This window comes from Sinocyclocheilus anshuiensis, unplaced genomic scaffold, assembly GCF_001515605.1.
Source record: "Sinocyclocheilus anshuiensis isolate Anshui unplaced genomic scaffold, SAMN03320099.WGS_v1.1 scaffold647, whole genome shotgun sequence".
NCBI lineage: Eukaryota > Metazoa > Chordata > Actinopteri > Cypriniformes > Cyprinidae > Sinocyclocheilus > Sinocyclocheilus anshuiensis.
This window is the reverse complement of record NW_015552606.1, coordinates 17080-35270: the sequence shown is the minus strand read 5'-3', so window position 1 is coordinate 35270 and position 18191 is coordinate 17080.

The window sequence follows — 18191 nt, the reverse complement described above, 5'->3', positions numbered from 1 at the left end:
TGCAATAATCGCATGCCAATGTGCATTGGCTCGTTTAGTTTACACTCGAAGTAGATTGGTCTCTCTAAGCGAGATTTCAATTCGTCGGTCATCCGACGTAACGTCTCCGTTCCCTCCTTCAGGGAACGAGGGTTACCATACGTAACCGAGACGATACCTTTTTTTCAGGATTCTTTAATGAATATAAAGTTCAAAAGAACAGCATTTATTTGAAATAGAAATCTTTTGTGACATTTTACTTGTCCTTACTGTCATTTTTGACTGATTTAATGTATTCTTGCTAAATAAAAGTATTGGTCTCTTTTGAAAAGAAACGTTTGTCCCAAACTTTTGAATGGTAATGTATATTGTTAATTTAAAAATTACACATTTGTGTATGTTAGCTTAGCAACATGCTTACATCACATGTCTCACGATTTTATTATACGTATCTGTACTTTTACTCAAGTACTTGATTTGTGTACTTCGTCCACCACTGCTCACGAAATAGGAAGCAACTGCCTATGTTAAGCTTTCCAAATCAGTCACTTGTGAGTTTCCATGGTGTTACCTTACAAAAGACAGCTCACCAAGATTTGGAAAATAGTTAATAATTTTCGGTTTCAAGATGTCATGCATTAGAGTTGCCAAGGAGGAAATAACTTCTCTTATAACTTGCACTCACGTATCCTGTTCCCATTGCATTCTATGGACATGTTTAAGACCCGAAATGATCTCCCCATGAAACCAAATTTTCTACGACCATTTGCTGGACTCCTACTTAAAGGCAGCGTTTTTAGAAACATTTCTCGGTGCGATGTGGATTGACAGCTGTGTAATAATTTTTTCTGTAAAAATCTGATCAGAACGAACATTAAAGGGGTCATATGGTGCGCTTTCAATTTTTCCTTTCTCTTTGGAGTGTTACAAGCTACAGGGTCACATCACAGGAGAGTGAACTGCCTGTCAGAAATCAAAGCACGTCAGCTGTCTTAACCGCAGCTTGTGTGCTGCATCATCACTGTGTCTGTCACGCGACTCTGTTGCCCTTTCGGGCTTGAACTGATGGTAAAAATAACTACACTATTAACTGTCTTGATATTTACTTTGCGTTACATTTCCGACGCATGTTTGTGGTGTTCGGCCAATCACAATGCACTGGGTCAGCTGGCCAATCAGAGCAGACTGCGCTTGTCGAAGGAGGGGGCTTTGTTGAAAACGACGCGTTTGAGAGAGGCGGGGCATAGAGGACCTACAATAATGTACAGTATTTGAAAAATAATGTGTTTTTTGAACATTAAAGCATGTCAACATTTTCTGTTACACCAAATACACAAAATAATGATCTTTAAAATAGCATCATATGACCCCTTTAATACACTATGTTATTCAGCGTTCAGCGTTTCCCACCTGATTTGATCACTTTGCGGCAATGATGGCTCTGTTTGGAAAGACCAAAGATGTGCCTGCGGGGTCCAGTGGGTTACTAAACCTTAAGACTCACTGCACGATGTGTAGGTAATGTGTCGGTGAACTTGTGAAGACACCAGCTAACCCATGTAAGAAAGTGATTTCGAGGACACGTGTAACTGGCCGATCTGTGGACACAGTGTAAATGAAGTGTGCTTTTCACACAGTAAATCAAACAGATGAATGGTTTCTCTGTCCATTGGTCTCAAAACACTCAGACAGGGACTCCTCAGCGATGAATAACACTCACAGATTTTTTAGCATTTGCGTTCCTCAGAGAAAGGCTGTTTGTGTGTGTACGGGTGCATGTGCGTGACTGCGTTTGTGTATATGTGTGTTTTTTTTATGGTCAGGGAATAAATGAAGATGAAGACAGGCACCACTGTTTATTGTGTTTGTGTATGCGTGTGGGCCGGTGTGTTCGAGGAGTGTCTGCTCTACACGAAAGCCTGAAAAGAAACTGAGGGCCTCGGAGACACACATGGAGACTGAGTGCTGAGCAGTGTGTACCATCTAAACAAAGAACAGCTCTGTTTGCCGAAAACACTTTATGCATATGTATTTTTGCTGCTAGGGTTGCTGTCAGGATGACGTTCTCAAAATAATATGCTGTGGTATCTGCATTTCCTGTTAAACTTGATGCAGGGTAAACTTCCCCAGGCCTGCATTTAATATTAAAATCAAAATGACTAGGCAAATCCAACCTGTCTAAATGTCTTTAGATGTGTAAATGGTCTCAGAAATTAAGATGCAAACACACAATTGCTACATGCTCTTGCGATTCCTGTTGAAGGAAATGCCTTTTCTGTAAACAAATATCTGGAGGTCTTAACTGACATCATAAATGTCATGTCTGCAGCATTTTATTTGCTCCGTAAGTATAGCGTTAGTGGTTTTCTGACGTGTCCTGAAGTCTTCCAGTCGGTAGGTATGACTGGCCCAACGTTTCAGAGTGTTTGTTGTGCCAGACTCTTGGCTGAACTTCTCTTCTTCTGTCAGCACTCTGTTTTAATTATCGTCCTAATTTACCCCCCTTATTTTTCCAGGGTTGCTCAACTTCAGTCATTTTCCCAGGTGGAGCGGCATCCGGAACGCTATCCGTTCTGGCACCAAACTACCATGCTGCCTTTCCAGAACTTTCTCCCGTGTCCTCTCCTTCTTTCTCCTGTTTGTATCCAAACAGCAGGATGCTATGCATCTTTTTTTTTTTCCTGTGAATCAGAGTCTGATCATAATCAACACCAGAATAAGAAATATCAATAGTGTATGTGTGTATTCCACTACAGTGTGCCTTAAAAACCTAGACATGAGTACATACACTTGTGTATGGGTGTTTCTTCAACTTTTGACATTTTTATGTACCAGGAGGAGACTTTTATTAAAATAAAAAAAAAATTCCCAACCAATAAGCTTTTGGGCAGCGCTCTGATATGTGGTACAATATATATGAATATGAAGGTCACATTAAAACTTTCATGCCTTCAATTAATTCTGGGTACAGTCCTAAAGCATGAAAATTTGCTTGAAAAATATAACATAACATTTATAACAACAATACAACAAAAAGTATGATAATAGAGTAGAATAATTTCAATAATTCTGTGAATATGATTTATATAAATTAAAAAAGACTGTTCCTCACACTTGTTATTTACACCACAACCAACAGTTCCAAAGTAACACTGTTTTTTTTTTTTAGATATTGTACATTGTTTACTAAATAGACAACAGTGTCAGTGAAATGCATGTTACATGTGATGAAAATAAAGAAAACTACAAAAGTGTGAAAATTTTATTTAATTCGTTTACCATTCATAAAACACCAGCTATAAAATTAGCCTTAGAAAGACAGTAGAGAATTTGTATTATTTTTTAAATTGCTTATTTATTTTTAAGTTTACTTTTTTATATATATATATATATATATACAAATTAAATACACTAGTGAGAGATTATTTTTGTCCACACTTCCAAATATACCCATAGTTAAAGAAACATCTGTACGTACACTACCTTTTTTTGTTTGTTTGTTTTTTTGGAAAATAAATCCTATTTTTAAAAAAATATTTTTTTTTATTCAGAAAGGATACATTAAATTGAATAATCCTGAAAAAAGTATCACAGTTTTCACAAAAAAAGCAGCTTAACTGTTTTCAGCGTTGATAATAATAAGAAATATTTCTTGAGTAACATATCAGCATATTAGAATGATTTCTGAAAGATCATGTGACACTGAAGACTGGAAAACCACTGCTGAAAATTCAGCTTTGCTATCACAGGTTTAAATTACATATTAAAATGTATTAAAATATAAAACAGTTATTTTTTCAAAATTCAAAAAGTTACAGACCCCAAACTTATATATATATATATATATATGTTGATTGTTAATTAAAAGATAATTCCTCAAAGCTCAACTGTTTCATCTATGTTAAAAGATATCACATATCCAGTACTAAAGATTTTGATCAACTTTCAGTTTAGTATAATGTGTAACCAGTTTGGTAAGAGATTCTCGGGTCAAGTAGTAAAAAATAAAAACATAAAAAATTTCTGATCTTTTAATTGTCACTCTGCTGTTCTGTCAAGATGTGCTTACCTCTCACTTCCATTATAGCCAGTAGTTTTGGAAATATTTAATTGTTTAGTGTGACAGTAATGACAGCAATACTGAGTAAACAAAATAAAAAAATAGACAAACTCAAAACATTAATAATAAAAACATATTTGAAAGGGGTCATATGACAAAGAAACATCTGTACGTACACTACCTTTTTTTGTTTGTTTGTTTTTTTGGAAAATAAATCCTATTTTTAAAAAAATATTTTTTTTTATTCAGAAAGGATACATTAAATTGAATAATCCTGAAAAAAGTATCACAGTTTTCACAAAAAAAGCAGCTTAACTGTTTTCAGCGTTGATAATAATAAGAAATATTTCTTGAGTAACATATCAGCATATTAGAATGATTTCTGAAAGATCATGTGACACTGAAGACTGGAAAACCACTGCTGAAAATTCAGCTTTGCTATCACAGGTTTAAATTACATATTAAAATGTATTAAAATATAAAACAGTTATTTTTTCAAAATTCAAAAAGTTACAGACCCCAAACTTTTGAATGATAATGTTAAAAAAATGATAATAATAACATAAAAACATGCTAGTGACTGTGATGTAAACTAAAGGTATTGTTTTTTTGTTTTGTTTTGTTTAAACTTTTTGTTTCAATAGGAAATATGCCAGCATAGGAAATACAACTGCGCGCGTCAAGTCATTTCATGTGGCCTTTAAGGATGCAAGCAATTCAAGAGCATGATGAATCATGAGAGTGGTAAATAAATGTGGTAAATAAGTAGAAAGAGAGGAGGTGCTCTTCATTAATAACAGTAAGTCGTGCTGGTGTGGCTGTTTATAATGGGGGACTAACAGCAGTACAGAGTGCAACTGTAATCTGCCCCTCTAGTAAACAGTCTGTCATAGTAATGGCTCTGAAAACAAACGATCAGCTCAATTCTGGGGCCCCACCAAAGAACTTTAACACACATACACCCTCTGGAAGCTCTTTTACCAGGGGCCTACCTTCAAGTGAGGTGGAGGACAACTTCCTGCATCCCGTCCCGAGTCTCTGAGGAGTGTGTGTGTGTATGTATTTGTGTGAGAATGAATGTTTGTGTGTGCCTTGGGAGCAGCAGCGGACACCAGAGAGACATAGATTCAGGATCTCCATGGCGATAAGGAAGTCAGCAGGAAGGAGACATCCCAGGCCCCTTCTAGCACCCAGACTGACAGACTCCCCCCAAACTCACACACGCACACATGCTTGCACAAACCGACGTTCGACGAACACCCCGCATAAACACACACGTACTCATTCCATCTCTCTCTGCCTCCTTAAATGACAGAGGCGCTATTCATGTTTCATGAAAAAGAGGAGAATAATAACATCAGCTATATCCGATGGCTTGATAAGTGAGATGAAGAGAGGCCGGAGCTTCAAATGGCCGTCCTGACTAAATTAGGATTTGCGCTCATTTCCCATAGAGAACCCCACTGTTTCATTCCACACACAGCTGTGCATCGGCTACTTTTGCATGCGAGATCAACGCTAATTGCTTTTCTTGTTTGTATGGCTTCACCAATGTTTGTAATCTTTGTTTAAAGTTGTACGTTGTCTTCATAGTTTTAAAGTGCAGGCATTTTGATGTGTACTTAGGCAGAGGATGTTTAACAATCTACCTCATTAATGTCTGCCACTGTTATTCATTGTGTATTGTGTTATAGTGGTTGATGTTCAATTAGTTTACACACAAATGAAAATTACTCACCTTCATGTTGATCCAAATCTGGGTGACTTTCTTTATTCTCTGGAACACAAAGCAAGATACTTTTTTTTCATACAGTGAAAGTCAGTGGGGTCTAGTTTTCACGGTATAGACAGAACAGTTGAAACATTCTTCAAAGTATCTTCTCTTCTGTTCCACATACTGGTTTGGAATGACATGAGGATTAGTACATGATGATGTAATTTCTGAGCAAAGCAGAAAAGTCAATCCAGGCTCATTGGAAAAACATGCCTGTGGCAACATTTCATGACACATTCAAGGCTAAATGTCCAGTGAGTGGCTCTAAAAGCATGTTTAGTTTTATCCGAAACAGATGAATGTAAATCTGGCAATGTTTTATTACATTGGTTGTTGTATGTATCGCATCAATTCAGAAATGTGTGTATGGGTACAACGGGTGCAGAAATGCAACTGCGTTTGAAAATAACACCTACACTAAACCCTACCCTAAACGGTCATTGTTAACAAAAGTATGTTAAACAAACTATGCCATTTTAGCTTGATTCTACAAGTCATTGAACTCTTTTATTATGATGTGTTTTAATGGACTCTTACAATGTTGTACCAGGTGAGCTACTGAGCAAGTTTACTGCATCAGAAAAACCATACATGCAGTGCTGGAGCTGATAATGTGATGCAAACATGAAAATATTTAAAAAGTTTACAAATCATGCACTATGGTAAAGGTTTTTGAGGTCATAGGATTTTGCAAGAAACTGCATGAAAATAATAATTTATAAATCCATAATCTGCTCCGTAATTGTAAATGGTGTGAAAAGGAATACAACTTGTTGGTGTTTCACTGTCACTACTGTTCAGTTCATTTCAGTTTGAAACTGCAGTGAATTTTATGTATACTGTATGTATGTTTTTTAAGTTTTCAGTGAGCTTATGTTAGAACATTACTAAAACTAGCCTTAAATTAATGAATGAAGTTCTAATCTGCATTTGATGCTTGATATTTGCTTGTACTGTGGTGACTTTTGGGAGATTATCCCACAGACGCTATTTTAAACAATGTGTTTAAAGCTGTCGCCACATATGTAAACATATCCATCTTCTTTCTCATGCTTCTGTGAAAAAACAGAAGCCCCTTGGACAATAGACGATATACAGAGGCCGTGCTTGTGTGTGTTTGCACTGTGGCTTTTCACATTAGTCTTCCTCACATATTTTTGTGTTTGTGTGTGCAAGCGTGCACGCATTCATTTATCATTCAGTCATTAGCCATTAATGGCAGTGTTGTGTGTCAGCGTGAGCAAACGGACCTGGAAAGATTGGACAGGTTAGAGTGAGATAAACAGCTCTACCATCTTCTCCCTCAAACTCAAACGCAGTCATAAGCAAACAATGTGGGGAAAATGAGAGGTCAAAACCATCACTGGGGCAGTACTGCTATCCAGTGCGTTATGATTGGCCGAATACCTCAAGCGTGTGACGGAAATGTTACGCCCCTACCATACTGTGATGGCGTGTGACGAGACAAAAACAATAAAACCCATTATAAACGACGCATTTGTTGCATCCAGTGGGGATATAATTACTGATTATAATGACTTATACTGTCTTTTTACGCGTTGCGTTGCGTTGTATCACGCCGCGTAAACATAAAACCATGTCTGCATTTGTGATCGGAGAAACCACAAATAGCAAGCGCTACTCTACACTGCTCAAAACTCGCGTTTGAATCATCAGCCGGCATTGTAGGCTACTCTCCCAGGTTCAGGAAACAGTCCTCCGTAAAATGTGTTGCACACACACAAATATTTGGGTTGAACTGTTCTGGAACAGTGTTGTAAATATAACTTAACCACTGATTTCTTGTTGTGTCCTCTTTTGGAAGACCAAAGTATTTTCTCTTTCACAACGAAACACACAGCGTCTCCACGACATGTCGGCGGCGGCAGCAACAATACTACAGTGAGAAACAAAGTTATGCCTTCTTTCTTTGCGTGAACATTTGGGCGGCGTTATGCAAATCTCCCCACACAGTGACGTAGACATGTGGGGGCGTGTTTAAACAAGGCGTTTTAGGTAGGCGTGGACGAGTCTTAACTTTTAAATAGAATATCTCTTTGGGTTTGAGAATCTCTTTGCAACTTTAGGGATCTTATCTATCCTCCTGAGAACCAGAAATAAAAAGCTTTATGAATTTAGTACTTTTTCATGTCATTACATTGTTTAGAGCATAAGAAAAAAATGGTAAAATAACATTTTTGAAAAATTATATTTTATTCATAAGTTATGCTGTCCTCTGTTTTATTTCTAAAAATAAAATGACAAGAGTAGACATGAAAAGGCAAAAACAATGTGAATTGTTTTTAATCACCAATCAATTTTTAGGTTTCAGGATTTTTTTTATAACTAACTTTGTTTAAGGATGGTTCTCAACTATGTTATAAAATATATAACAAAATGATTTGATATACCATTGTGCTTTATGCAATATGTGTGTAAAAATCCCATAAACTGGTTTTCCCATTAAGCACAATGTTATCTATACACTGTATCTAATTTGCATATTAAAGTGCTGTTAGGACAGCATGTTGAAAAAAGAAGTGTAATAATGGGAGTAGTAATTGGCCAGATTTTCATAATAATATCTAATATTTCATAAGAATATTGATATATAATTTGTTTTCCTATTCAATTCTTTTGTCTCCCAAAATAAACAAAGTATAATAAACATGCTTTTAGTCCTGGTGTCCTCTACAGTGGACATGTATGAAATGATGTCCTGTTTCGTAACAGAAGGTCATATTTTTATTTGAAACCCCATAACATTTTCCTGAGATGTTGATTTATGACAAACAATTTGAAAATTAATCAGATTTAAATTATAATTACAAAATATTATCATATTTCCATAAGGATGTACAATTTTATCACTAAATTAATGTCAGCCATTTTTAAAAACCAAGGAGAGGGGGTGGTCATGGTGAAACATCCAATCATTTGGTATCTCTGGAAAGCCCTGAATGTGCTCTGTACAGGACATCCAGATTAAAACTGTGACGTGAGGTCTCAGAGAAATTCACTAAAATATAATGTCTACTATAGAGGCAAAAACTCCATAGCTGGGTCTCAGGAGGCTATTCATGAACAGCTTGTAACACTCCAAAGAGAAAGGAAAACTTGAAATCGCATCATATGACCCCTTTAAGTTATTTTCTAAGTTCTGAGTAGATCTGAGTAGAGGACAAACCCAAAATAGAGATAATCAGGCAGTTTTTAAATGGACACAATGACAAACATTTACAGCTATTGTGATTTATCCTTTAAAACTAGAATGATTGAAGTATTTTTCTATAATCATATCAGGGGACAGAAAATAGCCCTTAATATCGTGTGAAGAATCACCCCATGGCTATTCAGACCAGCATGTTCAGTTCTCACTAAGCCTAACATTCGACTGAGTGGAGGATATTTGGTTGAATTTAAATTATTTTCACCATAATAAGGAGACAAAATAAGAGGCAAACACAGAAGCAGAGAAATAAAGAGTTTAATAAAGGAGTCATAGTAGGAGACAGGTAGACATGATGGGAGTATATAGACTATATGTTGAGGTCTGTGGGTGGGCTGCTCGGATTAGCCCAAAGGACACAGAGACACAATGGCTGCGTACTGACTGATCTTTATGAACACACGCTGTCTGACTGGCATGAAAAAGCCACCACCTTACTGAGAGGTCAAAGGTCATTAAGCATCAGGATGCTCACTTACTGATGCAGACTTAATACCATAATACTTCATCTTTACCTCTCACTTAACTTTCTTCATTTTTTCAGAATGTCTTATTTTTATAAGTAAATAAATAAATAATGCACTTCTGTTCAAATGTTTGGGGTAAGATTTTTTTTTAAGTTAATACTTTTATTCAGCAAAGACATAAAATTGATATTAAAAAGTGACAGTTAATTTTTACAAAAGATTTATATTTCAAATAAATGCAGTTCCTCGAACTATATATTTATCAACGAATCCTGAAAAAAATGTATCATGGTTTTCACAAAAATATTAAGCAGTGTTTTCAAATGCTTATTTTGCTATCACAGGAATAAATTACATTTTATAATATATTAAAATAGAAAACAGTTATTTTAAATTGTACACAAAACATTTAAAAATATTTAAAATTCTAAAAAATGTTTTTTTTGGCCCTCTCATGAACATCTCTCTTGCTCATTTTGTTCTCGCAGATACTCATATTTCTTTCATATTTCATGTTGCTAAAATTGGTTAATTAGCTTTGAATTATTGTCACTGAAAAGTTTTTTACCAATAAAATTGAATATTTTATGGTTCAGTATACAATCCTTTTGTCAGCACTGTGGTGCAGCAGTAATGTATGTACTGTAGACACATAACGGCCTCAGTTCTACTGGATATACAGGTTTGAGTCTGGCCTGCAACATGTCCTAATGCCCAACACCCAAAAAAGCGACCTGTGTTTCCTGTTCTTCCTTCTCTTTACTGTCAATATAAATAAACCTCAGCAATAAATTAAACAAAAAACTGATGCCATTCTTAAAATTGAAATATAATTTTGTGACTTAATCAGTGAGACTATCTTTATTATCAGGGATTTCTGTCATTTTAGCTGTACTTTATGTTTAAGAATACATAAATATCACAGCCTTGGAAAAAAAATATAATCAAAACAAGAGTTTGAGTCTCTTGTAAGGAGGTTTGTTTATGTATAACGAGGCCCAGAGTTTCTCAAAGGCCTGCACACTGTATTGATCCCTGTTACCACAGTCTCCTCGGCTCCACGTCTAATCCTGCTTAGATACACATCTACTGTAGTTCTGATCAGAGTTGGCTGAGATGTTTGCAGTGTTACTGTTAGAAACAAATGACGACGGACCTGGAAGCGGCGCTTTAGAACTCAATACCTCAGGAATCCACAGGTAGTGTTTTAGTCCCGTCATTATCCTGCCTCAAAAACCCACTGCACCGTCAGCACAGACAGCATTAAAATACCGCAGTTATTAAACATCAAATTTCAGTCCTCGGCCCGTTACAGAAAGAGACCTTTGTACCTCTGTGTGTATGTATCTGTAAGCGTGAGTGAGGAGAGAGAGAGATTCCTGTTAGCGCAGTGTGTTAGATGAACGTCTGTTTAGAGTATCCCATTTCTCTCAGGATCCTGCGGTGGGTTTTTATGTTAGTGGATGGATTGAAGTCCAGTAATGTCTCATAAGCTTAAGTCAATACACGTGGAGGAAACCCAGTTCACTGTTAGCTTGTGTTTCTAAGACCACCGTGGCACCGCTCTGCTCCGTGTCAAGCTGGAGGGGTGTAAAACGTAATGCATTAGTGAACTGAGGGGATTTGAATGCTGAAAGAACGCTTAGAGCTGAGGAAAAAAGATCTAGAATATGTGAAATTAAAAAAACAATGAACATCTTTTTTGCTAGTTTTTTGTTCTTACATAAATATTTGTTTTTACATATTATGTATATATTTATGTCTTTATAATTAGACATTTCATGTTTAAATCATTGTGTTATTTGCCATTTATTTCTTTCTGAAAATTTCTTGCTATTTCTAAGTGAAAAGTGTTTCACAGTAAATCACAGAATTGTTTCACACATACACACACACACACACACATAAACATACATACATATAGTGCCTAATTGATGTATTATTTAATTGTTCTCTATTTTTATTTGCATTCAAAATTTTATTTTTCCCACATCTGCTTGATAGTAAAATATTAAATGTGAAGTCTTATTGAGCAGCTGAGCTTATACTGTTTGCAACACCAATAAATAAATGTTTATTTCTATGGGGAAAAACTTAAAGGTGCAATAGGTGATTGTCTTCAGAAACATTTTTTGTTATGCTGGTTGAAAGTCTCTTCATATCATGATAGCAATCATTAAGTTAAGTGGTCTAAATGTATTTATCTGTATTTATATATTCTGTGGAAGGCGTAGGACCAAGAAATGTTTGTCCAATCAAAACGCTCGGTCCGAGCATTTTAATTGGATTTCCTACCTGCCTGTCAACATATGTACTAGCATACCTCTGCGCACCCGGTTCGTGCAGACAGAATACGTCATCAGCACGTTCACGCACACTGTGCAGACAGAGCGAGAATGGCAGACAAACATCAACAACCCGATCTTCCTTCCTGGTATTGTAGTACTTTTAAAGTTTTCTCACCGGTGAATGGCGTGGAGCATTCGCTTTCAGTGCTATCAGGCTAAAGTTAGCATTTTACAAGATCTCCTACTGCACCTTTACCTTGGTTAATACAAATCATGTTATTTCTGAGTTTAACTGACTAGCAACAAAGAAGCAGGTAGATAATTGGTGAGCATAATGGTGTAGGGAAAACCATCTGCAGTTCCTGATGTGAGGTAAACCACATCAGCAAGACAAAGAGTTTGATGGGTGAGTTTCCCTCAACACTGGACTGACAACACAGTCATGCTGTACAAGGAAATCCATAATAAGCTTTACTTCCTGAGGATGCTCATGTCTTTCAATATGTGCATTAAAGGTGCAGTAGGAGATCTTGGAAAATGCTAACTTTAGCCTGATAGCACTGAAAGCGAACGTCCCACCCTCCCTGCAATCGCCGTCCAAAGCCACGCCCACTGAACGCATATACGCTGACAGACCACAATACCAGATACAACATTACAATAAGCTACATCAGCGGTTCCCAAATCAAGTCCTCGCGCCCCCCGCTCTCCACATTTCATATGTATCTCTTATCACGTGCGACGTTTGTTCTATTCGACCGTAAGTGCCCTGGGAAGTGTACATCACCAGATATTCCGCCATGATTCCAGTTCGAAGCGAGCGTATATGTTCCATACAAAGGGCATTAAAGTGTGCGAGACGTGAATTTAAATAGTATTTATTTACAGAGGTATATTATGTCACACTTCACACTTCTCTAGTAAGTTTCGTCTGTGTGTGAAGACGCTGCGCAGCGCAAATCCGTGAATGAATGTCCAGAAGTGAAGTAAACTTCAACGGATTTCCCCTGCTTCCCCTGTGCGAGGACTGGAATTGGGAACCACTGGGCCACATCATGTGTCATTCACCGGTGAGAAAACTTTATAGTACAGTTAGTAAAAGCACTACAATACCATGAAGGAAGATCGGCTTGTTGATGTTTGTCTGCCATTCTCTCTTTGTCTGCACAGCGTGCGTGAACACGCTGATGACGTATCCTGTCTGCGCGAACAGGGTGCGCAGAGGTATGCAAATACATATGTTGACAGGCAGGTAGGAAAGCCAATTAAAACGCTCGGACCGAGCATTTTGATTGGACGAACATTTCTTGGTCCTACGCCTTCCACAGAATATATAAATACATATAAATACATTTAGACCACTTAACTTAATGATTGCTATCGGGATGTGAAGAGACTTTCAACCAGCATAACAAAAAATGTTTCTGAAGACAATCACCTATTGCACTTTTAAGCTGATTTTCTACCAGCCTTTAGTGACCATTGTGTTTTACTGCACTAGTCTGTATGGTCAACCAATACCATATCAAATGAAGCCTGTCAGAAGGGTCAGCGGAATTACTGGAAGCAAAGTGAGTATAAAGGCCATACAAATTGAACCAGCAACTCCTGACCATGCCAGATCTCTGTCCAAATGTGAACAGAGCCAGGAATGATGCCATTACCAGGCTGAGAAGGTGCCATGCGTGTGTCATAGCCTGACTCACCGAGAAAAAAAATCAACAAGCTAACAGCGCCAGCAAGTTCTGTCATCACATAAACTATTTCCAGTAAAGAACGGCGTGAAACAGGCGTGAAAGTGCATCTGTACACAAGCTCATGTTTCTGGACACCATGACTGCAGGGTACTGCGTCACAAGAGAAAATGACTATGAATTATGAAAAGTAATAACTATCGTCTGTTTGTACAGTCTGGAGATGGGAAGATTAGAGGATAGTGCGTCTCTGGTTAGCTGTGTTTGTAAAGAATGGCCCTTTGTATACAGTAGCGCAAACTAACATTAGTGGTGCCACACCAGAGGCTATCTGTCTGAGTCCTGTTAGCAGGGGGAGACAAGTGGTCTTTCTCTTTCATTCTTTCTGTCTGTCTGTCTGTCTTTTTATTTTTTCTTTCTGTCTCCCAATAAACTAAACAATCGAGCTTGGTTCATGAAATCTCAACAGGCAAAATATTAAAATGTAATTTAGGTAAAATAGTAATATCCTGATATAAACATACAACACATTATACTAATAGAAATTATATTATATTATATTATATTATATTATTATACTCTAAATATACTACTACAAATACTAATAGTATATACTATAAAGTAATAATAATAATCGTCATCATCATCATTTTATACACAAAATATTAAAATGTAATTATATTTATTATATTATTAATATACTCTAAATATACTACATATAATGATAATCATAATGACAATTTTGTAGACTTTTTTTTATTTTGTTCAATGATTTGAGACTTATGATGATGTATCTCTTTAAGATTTTAATAGGTTGATGTACTAAATCACCACATTAAATTGTTCTAGAGTTGTGATGATTGTGAACATCTGGAGTGGACTATCACGTCAAATCCTAGTCACTGCAGCATTAAACAGTCTTGTTCTGCCCCCTTCTGGACATAAGCTGTAATATTTTGAGCTTGATAAAGTTCTATATCAGTCGTAACCCCCGTTCCTTGAGGTCCCACTGTACTCTTCTACACATTTTGGATACCTGCTTAATCAAATCGAATACACCTGATTCAATTCAGACTCTAAGACCGGAAATGGATTTGTCAGGTTGGAGAGATATTTTAAATGATCAATGTATTGGGGATCAGGGGTTTATGTGACGTATTTTAATTTTATTTATGATATTGTGGTACTTTAGTGTTTAATGGTACAAATAAACAGATGTAGGCTGCATACTAAAATGCTAGCCTAAGAATAATGACCGACCTATCACTGACAACTTATAACGACCTTGTTTTTCCCATGTCATACTAGGCACATTTCTTGCATTTTAATGGGTTTTTGTTTGTTTGTTTGTTTGTTTGTTTGTTTGTTTGTTTGTTTGTTTGTTTGCTTGCTTGTTTGTTTATTTTTGATATAACCGCTGACATATCCTAGAATATCAATGCAGAGATGAAGGAAAATAGTCAACCAAAATATTTAAAGCAGCGATAGCAATATAGGCCTATGCTATTTATTTACAAGCAATGGATTCTGTTAACACTAAGTGAAAATAGCAGTAGCCTATTATTGTAATGCATTACTTTTAAAAGTAACTTTCCCCAACACTGCCTGTTTTTAACTATATACTATTTACACTCAGTGCAAATAGCGATATATTCTATTTACACTATGTAAAAATTGGAGTATCCTATTTTCTTTCCAATTATGGTATTAGATCTATACTAGTGCAAATAGTGCTAGATATCTGCACCTCGCTGTTGTAGTATTATAAAACAGTATGTAATAGTAATGTATTGAATGTAAATTATAATTTTTATTAAAATTATTAAATGGATGCCGATTTGGGAAAATATTTATATAAAGCCCTACACCTAACCCTATAACCTTACCGGATCACCCGTAAGGCACGTTATTATTTCCTTCATTTTTATTGAAAATAAATGCCTTTCCGATGTGATATTTGATGTGAAAAGAGAGAAAAACGAGTTTGGCAAAAGGCGGATTCGAACTTGCGTTGATCGCATCAAATGGCAGTTGTTACATGATTTACCTCCTTCTCTGCTGAAGAAGATGTTATTTTAAAGGGGTCATATGATGGGATTTCAATTTTTCCTTTCTCTTTGGAGTGTTACAAGCTCTTGGTGCATAAAGAAGATCTGTAAAGTTGCAAAGACTAAAGTCTCAAATCCAAAGAGATATTCTTTATAAAAGTTAAGAGTCAACCACGCCTACCTAAAACGGCTCATTCTAACACGCCCCCACATGTCTATGTCACGATGTGGGAAGATTTGCATAAGCCCAAATGTTCACTCAAAGAAAGAAGGCAGTAACTTATATTCTCGCTGTAGTATTGTTGTTGCCGCCATTGCCATGTCGTGAAGTCGCTGTGTCTTTCGTTGGGAAAGCGAAACTACTTTGTTTGGCCTTCCAAAAGAGGACGATATCCGCTTCGTCATGCCTAGAGCTGATCCGTGCTGGTCGCTGAGGAAATACATCAACTTAGTGCTGTTGATCGCTTTCACCGTGGACGAAGCGGAGTCCAGCCCGGGGTCGTCACATGTGGTTGCCGCAAGCCCGTTCTCAAGCCAGCCGGCCGCTGCTCACTCAAGCCCGCCGTGTGTGACGCTGTGTGTTTCGTTGTGAAAGCGAAACTACTTAGTTTGGCCTTCCAAAAGAGGACACGACTAGAAATCAGTGGTTATTTAAGTTGTATTATCGATGCGTTTCAGAAAGGCGGGGCATAGAGGAGAAACAATAATGTACAGTAGGTGGAAAATAATGTGTTTTTTGAACCTTAAACCGCATAAACACATTTCATTACAACAAATACACAAAATAATGTTCTTTTTAGCAACATTATATGACCCCTTTAAGAATGTCTTTTGCAATGTTGTCTAACCCTACCACACATTGGTGGGTGGAGTTAGGGTGTACTCAGGCACGGTTGCCTTGAACCAAGCCTGAGCGCGATTATCCCCCCTCCCCACTCCCCCGCTGGCCTGCACTCACACTTGCACTAAACATACCGGGCCGGAGCACGCTTACGTCATGTATGAGATAACGGAGAAAACCACTTTCGCTAATATTCTGCCAAATAATTAATAATAATTAATTTATAATTTATGCCGTGCATTGATTTTCACTTGTATGTATCAGAAAATTATTACGGAGGCAGCTGACGTTAATGAAATAATTTGCAGCTTCACTCGCAAACTACATTTCCTGTTCATCAATAAGGTAAGAACCAGAGCCATTATAAACCTAAATATACTTGATTAAATTAAATTAATTGAAAAGTGTAGTGTAGTAGTAGTAATAGAATAGGTTTGCAGTCGTAATGATGACAGTAGCGCACACAAAATCGTAACTGTTCTGTGCTCCGGCGCGGTTAGCGCTCACACTGCATGCGTACCGCGCCCGAGCCCACCTCTTCCAACTGGGCCGGGGCCAGCTAAACGAACCGCACCCGAGCGCAGCACCGAGCGCTCACACTAGTCAAACGAACCGGGCTTTGGGGGTCAAACGCGCTCGGGCACTGTTCAAAATGCCTAGTGTGAGTACACCCTTAGTGTAAATAGCCTCTGCCAACAAGACGGGCTATTTGCACTTAGTGTAAATAGACACTCCGAAAATTTAAATATTGTACCAAAACTATAGTAAATTAATTCATTTATTTGCTGGCAGCATCCAAAGCTTCAGCAGCCCTATTTCCTATAAGCTAGAACTTCACAGATTCCTGCTTGCCGCTGTATTTTTCATTGTTTTCTTCAGTCCCTTAATGCACAAGAACAATAACACACTCAGAATTGTATAACCTCTGTTTATTAGTTCCCTTTCAGTCGGTCACTCTCGACGTCACGTCGGATGACCGACAAATTGGGATCTCGCTTAGACTGGCTGCACACTAGCCGATTTTAAACCCGATTTGGTGTGGTGTCATTACGATTATTTAACTGCTCCCGATCGAGACGGAGCGTCGCCGAACTCAAATAGTAAATATCAAACATGTTTGATATTTATGACTCTTGATCAGGCTGCCTCTGACGTGATACCCACGATAGCCCATGAGAATGAGCAAGCGTCACCTACCGGATGTTGCGTGCTTCTATAGCCTTAGGCTGGCCGCACACTAGGCGATATTAAGGGTGATTTTAAGCCGGATTTGCATCCCCGAACGATTGGGGGGTGTGGACCGATTCAAGGCTTGTCGCAAACAATTTTTTGTCCAAACAATCCTCTATTGTGTGGTGTCATTACGATTATTTATCTGCTCCCATTTAACTCAACATGTTTGATATTTATGACTCTTGATCGGGCTACCTCTGACGTGATACCCGCGATAGCCAATCAGAGCGAGCATGCGTCACCTACTGGATGCTGTGTGTTTCTATAGCTGAAACTTGGCAGCCACAAACATGCCATGAAAGCAGAGAACATCACCCATATTCTTTTCTATACTTTGTTTTTCACTGTACAACAGAACGCGCGCCGGGAGAGCCAGCTGACAACATCGATTGTCCTCTATTTGTTTTTCTTCTCGAGTCACGTTTGATCTCGCGAGTGTCCGTGAGATCTGGTGTCACTGTGAAATCGTTCCTACAATCATCAAGTGTGTGGTCTGGTCTAATCATCTAGCGTGGGCATTCAGAGGATTATAAGGCTAAAAATCGGTTGAACTGTCTTCATGTCTGTGGTCTCCCATG